General features: G+C 44.8%; 1 pseudogene across 1 annotated transcript; it reads right to left on the minus strand.

Moving 5' to 3' along the window:
• Positions 1-6,488: 6,488 nt before the first annotated feature.
• On the minus strand, positions 6,489-6,971 carry LOC308427261 (ATP synthase subunit d, mitochondrial-like; annotated as a pseudogene). The gene has a single exon. The product of its transcript is annotated as an ATP synthase subunit d, mitochondrial-like (transcript).
• Positions 6,972-7,198: the final 227 nt, after the last annotated feature.

Raw genomic sequence — 7,198 nt, forward strand, 5'->3', positions numbered from 1 at the left:
ACCTGAGTTGACACGGAGCCACTGAGCCATGCTCGAGAGCAGTTCACAGAAGTTTATCTTGCTGCTCGTTGGGCTTCTGTATAAGTTGTACATTTATTCTTCTCGGTGACAATATAATTAGCTTCCTCTCTTGTAAGAACTGAAAGGGCAGTGTGCTTCTGAGGGCTGTGGGAGCTGCCTTCCTGCCCGGATGAATCCAGTCTGCCCCGATGTTCTTACACCTGTTTAAACAAGGAACAGAATAGGTATTTATTTAAAGTTCAAGAGGCCATATGAGCTGTGGCCTAAATCTAGGCCTGGATATAATTATGAAGATACTTCATCCTTTGTTCGGGAAGGTTTTGCAGCCCACAGTCCCTCAAAGGCTTAGGCAATTCGCCTCAACTCTCAAAGTAGGCACCTCCCAGAGCAAGAAAGATGGGCTAAGGGTGACCACTGATGTGGAACTTGTGACCTGTAAACCCACAAGGACCCCAGAATGATGACACCCAGGCTCTGTTAATTGCTGGAACCATCCAAGAGGACACATGATAAAGGTGCCAAGAATCAGGCCCTCTCCTAGCTATTCCATTCTGTTGTGCTTAAAGTGGGGCCCTGGAATCCGTACTTTCTAAAGTTCTCTAGGGCCACGCAGATGGCTCATTGAGTAGAGGGATTGGCTGCCAAACCTAACAACCCGAGTAAGATCCTGGGACCCACGTGGTGGAATGAGAAAACGACGTACAGGAAGTTGTTTTTTAACCTTCACACATGCTCTGGTGTCCCCCCATCAGACACTAAGTTAAAAGAAGTTCCCCTGAACAGTTTGGAACCCCCTGACCTAGGACCTGAGGGCAAAAGTGGGAATATTTCTGAGACCAAGACAGGAATACTAAAGCAGCAATTACCATTTACTGAGCATGCGCACAAGCAAGTGCCTCTCCTTAGGCCACTTGATGAAACAATCGGGCTCTTTCATTTGCTTATCTGTCATACCCTGGCAGACCTAGGGTCAGGAGTTCTCCATGGTTTTTAGGACATAGGCTCATTTGAGACAAAAGAAATATTTAAACCCTCTTACAAAATCGTGCGAGCCAAAGATTTGCACAGTTCAGAGGGCTTGTAGAACCCCCTTAAGCCCTCTCAAGGGTTTCGGATTGAGAACGGCCATCCTGAAGGACAGTCCCTAGGGGTGCCCATGTACAACAGCCAGAGCTGGAGCGCCTGAGTACTTCCTGGATGCAGCATCCCTAAGAACCGCTGCAGATGCAGGAGGGGATGATCCCATCTCAGGAAATAAGGTGGAGAGCAGCGAAAGAGGCACTCAATGTAGACTGCTGGCTGTGAGTACATGCGTGCGTGCGTGCGTGCGTGCGTGCGTGTGTGTGTCCGTGCATGTCTGTGAGACACCAATTTCCAGTTCTGACAAGACTCAGCGAAGTTGCGTGAGATACGCTTGCCGATTCTCTTGCTTGCTGACGACAGCAGAGGCCTAAACTTGCAGCAGTTTTGGGGGGTGGAATCTGAGGTGAACACTGCACGCCTCTGTTCCTTCACCCCAACATATACCCACTATATCTGAAAGTCTGCACAGGAACGTATATGGGTCCCTCTTGAGAAAGCACCAGGACCCTAAGATTTCCCTCCTTTATCCTGTAGGGGGAGCTGTTACAGTTTTGAGGTCTGTCTTTGAGTCCTTCCAGGGTAGAGAACAGGGAATAAACTCTATGCCTGAAGACCAGCCAGGAAAGAAATGCAGAGGACCAGATGCAAGGAAGGGCTGGCCAAGGGTCAGGGGAGAGCAGATCCTGGTGAAGGTCTATCCAGACCCAAGAGCCAGAGAGAGGATGGGTGGGCAGGACTGTAGCTTTGTTGAAGCGTGGCTGAGCCAATATAATGTAGAGGGTCTCATGGCGTACAACAAACTCTGAGGTGTCATATGAAACGGGGCATTTGCATGGCATTGGGGACCCGTGCTGTCCAGCTGGCACTGACACTCAGAATGGCATTCGCACTCGGAGACTTATCTGCTCTCTTCAGCTGTCCAAGTATCTCCTTTGCTGTGACCAGGACCTGTCACCACAATGTGAAGCTTGCGTATTGAAGTAGACAAAGAGTTTCGGTGACCCTTGGCAAGGGTCCTTGCAGATATAAGCAGTGTTTTAATAATGTACAACACATGAAAGTTAACGCAAAAGTAAAGAAGGCTGAACTTGTAGCAATAAGTGTTGAAAGAAATAGGAAAAATTGTTGCCTAGAATAGGCCTCGACTTTTGGAGACTGCCTCAACAGGACAGCAATGAGGAAGTGTGGGATCAGATGTAAGGATCCCATACTGTTCCAGGCCGGTAGGAAATCCGTAAATGTATATCATCACTCTCTGGAAAAGAAAACCAATTTCTTAAGCAAATTATAGTTTTCTAGTTCAGAATGTAATGTCTTTGCATACCAATGAGCTTACTAAACAGACCCAGAAGCTATTACAAAGTTCTATAGCCCTTTTAAAACAATGGAAAACACACCACAAATATGATTTCCTGTTTAGACAAAGCCACACGTTTCAAAGAGCAGGAGCAGTAAAAGTTCACTTAGCTCTGTTCCCATGCAAAAGGGCGCTGTTGTCTTCATTCATGAGATTCTATTACTGGGTTTCATTCTCTGCATCACATGGACATCCCTTAGTGCCCATGAGGCAATTTTAATTATATGCTTTTGTATTCACTGGTGAAAAAAAATCCAATTTCATACTGTGTCCTCTAAATTAATCAGAACACAGATGGTCTTCCATTTGCTTTCCTCGTCAACGAGAGCTGTGCTAAGTCCGCAGGAATGAAGCCAAGGCGAGTCAGGAATTCAGTGTCATCCTCTGATACGTGCCGAGTTCGAAGGGCTGCGTCAAGCTCTGTAACAAACAAACTATAGCAGAGTGGCCATAAGTAGGCGTGGTAGCACACATCTTGAATTCCAGCACTCAGGAGATAGAAGCAGGTGTATCTATGTGAGTTTAAGGCCACCCTGTTGTACATTTAAAAGCCCAGGATAGCCAAGGCTATATTAAAAGCACATCTCAAAAATGAACGGAAAGAGAAAAATAAAAAATGAAATCAAGTATAATAAATGTATGTGTCAGCAACATAAATGCTGACTATCATTTGAAGTATTATGGGGTATATATAATTACATGCTTATACTTTTATATAAGGAGCAGTGCAGTCTGCACCGCACCACCATGCAAACAGTGAGTTCCTCGGCACAATGGCTATGTCCTCACTGGGAACAGGAATTCTCCAGTCCCTTATGATCTGAGAGCACCACAGTGTGTGGGCGGGGAAGGACACCATCAACCCCAACATTGGCACACTTATTTCACCCTCAAACAAAATCTTAAGGTGGCAAAAAATAATTAAAAAGGAAAAATAAAGGAGGGACATGAATAAAAGGCTATATGTGTATAAATTTATGAATGCTTATTAACTAATTAATTTATCCTAAACATTTGATAATTTAAATATTAGCCATCAATATTAAACCATCTACAGATGAAGAAACTACATAAAGTCACTGAGTCAGTAAATGGTAGGCTCAAGCACACATTCAGAGCCTACACTTTGACCTCCGCTGTTGTCAATTGTGTAGACAGGAAAAAAGAACCAGACTTGAACTCACACATGACAGAGCCATTGGTATCTGTATTCTGTTGAATCTTGGCCCTGAAATGAGGAGTCGGAGTCTGCGTTCATTACCATAATTGCATCTCTAAGCATTTGAAATGGTATCCACCACTCCAAAACCAAGAGATGGTCCTAGCCTACTGACACTATGAGAGTCTTAGATCTAACACAGGTTCAGATGTCAACAGGTGTTCTTTCTGGTTTATGGGAGCTTTGATGTAAGGGGCATGGGTGGCAGTGACATCAAGGTACAAGTGACTTCTCTGCCAGATCCCCATTGGGCTTCTCATAAAGCAGTCAAAGATGCTGTTTTAATTATCTTTCTGTCTTAGTCAGGGTTTCTATTCCTACACAAAACATCATGACCAAGAAGCAAGTTGGTGAGGAAAGGGTTTATTCAGCTTACACTTCCACATTGCTGTTCATCACCAAAGGAAGTCAGGACTGGAACTCAAGCAGGTCAGGAAGCAGGAGCTGATGCAGAGGCCATGGAGGGATGTTACTTACTGGCTTGCTTCCCCTGGCTTTCTTAGCCTGCTTTCTTATAGAACCCAGGTCTACCAGTTCAGGGATGGCCCCACCCACAATGGGCTGGGCCCTCCCCCCTTGATCACTAGTTGAGAAAATGCCTTACAGCTGGATCTCATGGAGGCATTTCCTCAACTGAAGCTTCTTTCTCTGTGATAACTCCAGCTTGTGTCAAGTTGACACAGAACCAGCCAGTACCCTTTCCTTTTGATATTCTACACTGTATTTAACATAGGAATGATTACTCATCAGAGAAACAGGACAGACAGTCCAGACCCAAGAATTCAACATGGAGATCCCACAACTTCTGGAATGTTCCAGAAGATGACAAGAACCTCTTAAAGCCCAGGGCATAGGCTGACCAAAATGATTTCTTTATTGGGTGGCCTCAGGTTCCTTCCTGTAGGAGACATGCTTACCACCCCACCACCACCTCACCTTCCTGGGCAGGACATACCTTCTGCTTTCCAGAGTTGTCATAGGTAGACTGGCATATGAATGAGTCTGTCCAATAGAATGTAGTAGAGATGATATATGTTACTAATGAGCCAAGGAAGTGGAGACCAAACTTTCCTCTTCTGTCCCAGATTGAATAGGGCCTTAGGCTGAAGAGGAGGGCTTCACTGGATGAGCACGGTGTGGAGCACTATGTGGAGCACAGTGTCTAGAGAGTCATTTAAGTGTGCAAGGGACTTTGTATACATGAAAAAAATGAATTAGCATCTGTTGTTAAAACACTAAGATTGAGGTGGTGGTTGTTACTACAGCAAAAGCTAGGCCACCCTGACTGATAGCCAAACCTTTTCTAGGTTTCTTTGGTTTGCTCAGCCCCTAATAATTTTTCAGTACAGGTGACTTTTTTCTGCTGGAGTCAAGAGGTATGTGGCTCTATGATGTCACGTGACCATGCGTTCTGTCGTGTGACACAGTGTTCCCTGATTTCTTCTTCTTCCCTGTCCTTTTAAACACAAAATACAAGACAACACACACATGCACCTTCAAAATGACAACAGCAATAACAACAATCCACAAACACTCTAGTTCTACCACCCAGGAGCTACAATTGTTGAACCATGGTTGCTGTTTGCTTGTTTAAGTGAACCTTTGGTTTGGTTTGGTTTGGTTTGGTTTGGTTTGGTTTGGTTTGGTTTGGTTTGGTTTGGTTTGGTTTGGTTGGTTTGGTTTGGTTTGGTTTGGTTTGGGTGGTTTGGTTTGGGTGGTTTGGTTTGGTTTGGTTTGGTTGGTTTGGTTGGTTTGGTTTGGTTTGGTTTGGTTTGGTTTGGTTTGGTTTGGGTGGTTTGGTTTGGTTTGGTTTGGTTGGTTTGGTTTGGTTGGTTTGGTTTGGTTGGTTTGGTTTGGTTTGGTTGGTTTGGTTTGGTTTGGTTTGGTTTGGTTTGGTTTGGGTGGTTTGGTTTGGGTGGTTTGGTTTGGGTGGTTTGGTTTGGTTTGGTTTGGTTTGGTTTGGTTTGGTTTGGGTGGTTTGGTTTGGTTTGGTTTGGTTGGTTTGGTTTGGTTGGTTTGGTTTGGTTTGGTTTGGTTTGGTTTGGTTGGTGACATTGTCAGCTGGAACTCACTGACAGACCCGGTTAGCCTTGAACATGCTGTGACTCCCTTGCCCTCACCTCCTCAGTGCTGTGTTTACAGCAGGAACCTCCTCACCCAGCCTTCAGTGCATCCTTTTGAGAACTTAAATCAAATGTTATGATCTCAGTTGGAGCACTCACCAGTTACCACCAACCTGTCAGGTACTGTCCCAGAAGTGACCCTACCCTTGTTTCCTGGGGAAATGGGATGTGGATGAGTGCTTCCACAGAGTCCTCTTTGTTCTCTCACCTGCACATACACACTTGCTAATTACTATTGGTTCAGTATTAAATGTTAAAATTTGCCACGGGATATGTGGATACACACATTTCAGTTTCGCTGTGATTAGCCCATCCCACAAACGAAGCATGTTTACCATCTTTTTCCCTGCAGAGGGTGCTATTGTCCCCAGTTCTCATCCCTAGGCTCAGCTGTGGGTGGCACCTTTCAGACACCTATGCAAGCAAACAGTTGCTCTAGGGACAAATAGGAGCAATGGAGACAGAGTTGTTGGGACATAAGGAACATGACCTTTGGTTTTCCTTGATGTTGCCATGAGATTATTTTTTAAAAATAACCCTATTTTTGAGATTATAATATAATTGCATTGTTTCTCCTTTTTCTTTTCTCCCTCCAGCCCCTCCATATAACTCTGTCATATAATTATTTTTTTTCACTATGTAAATGTTTTATTTCATGTCAGCTGGGGCTCCCTCCTGGGTTGCTTCATAGGTTCTCAATGGGCTGGTGGGGTCAATATGGAAACTTCTTCTTGTCTAGCTGGGTTTCTGGGAAGATCTCATTCAAGGCATCAATAGTCATCTAGTCGAAGGGTTATGTCCCTCACTTTCTCCTGCTGTTTCTCATATACCTGGATCTTGGCCTGGGATCCAGACAGGAACTCAGCACAGTTCTTCACATCCTCCATCTCCTCACTGTCCACCAGGGCTGTGTATTTATCCTCAGGCGCAGGAATCTTCAGGGCATTATACTTCTTTTCAAAATCATCCACCAAACCAACCTTGGCCACATTGGCCTTGTAGTAAGCCCAGTCAATCACTGGTGGCTTCTCAGACAGACTAGCCAGCCTGGTGTGGAGGGTCTCATTCCAGGACTTTAGGACATTTCCAATTGTCTTCTAGTTTGGGGTATGATCTCCACAAAAGATACCCAATCAGTGGTTTTTAGAGCAAGTTTATGCCCAGCCATCTTGGGATACTTCACCACCCCCAGGTGGAGCGCTGTCTCCAGCAGAAAGGAAACTGTCACACAATTCTTAAAGAGTCAGACCAGTGGGTAGCACTGGAAAGCTATTTGAAAAGCTCTGTGTGTACTCATATCTTGATCCTGTGACCTGTTACAGGACATGTTAATATATTTCACTCATGAAAAGCTTCCCAGCTGACCACACTAGTCCTAGATGATTGTATTTTACA

This window comes from Micromys minutus, assembly GCF_963924665.1.
Source record: "Micromys minutus genome assembly, chromosome: 11".
NCBI lineage: Eukaryota > Metazoa > Chordata > Mammalia > Rodentia > Muridae > Micromys > Micromys minutus.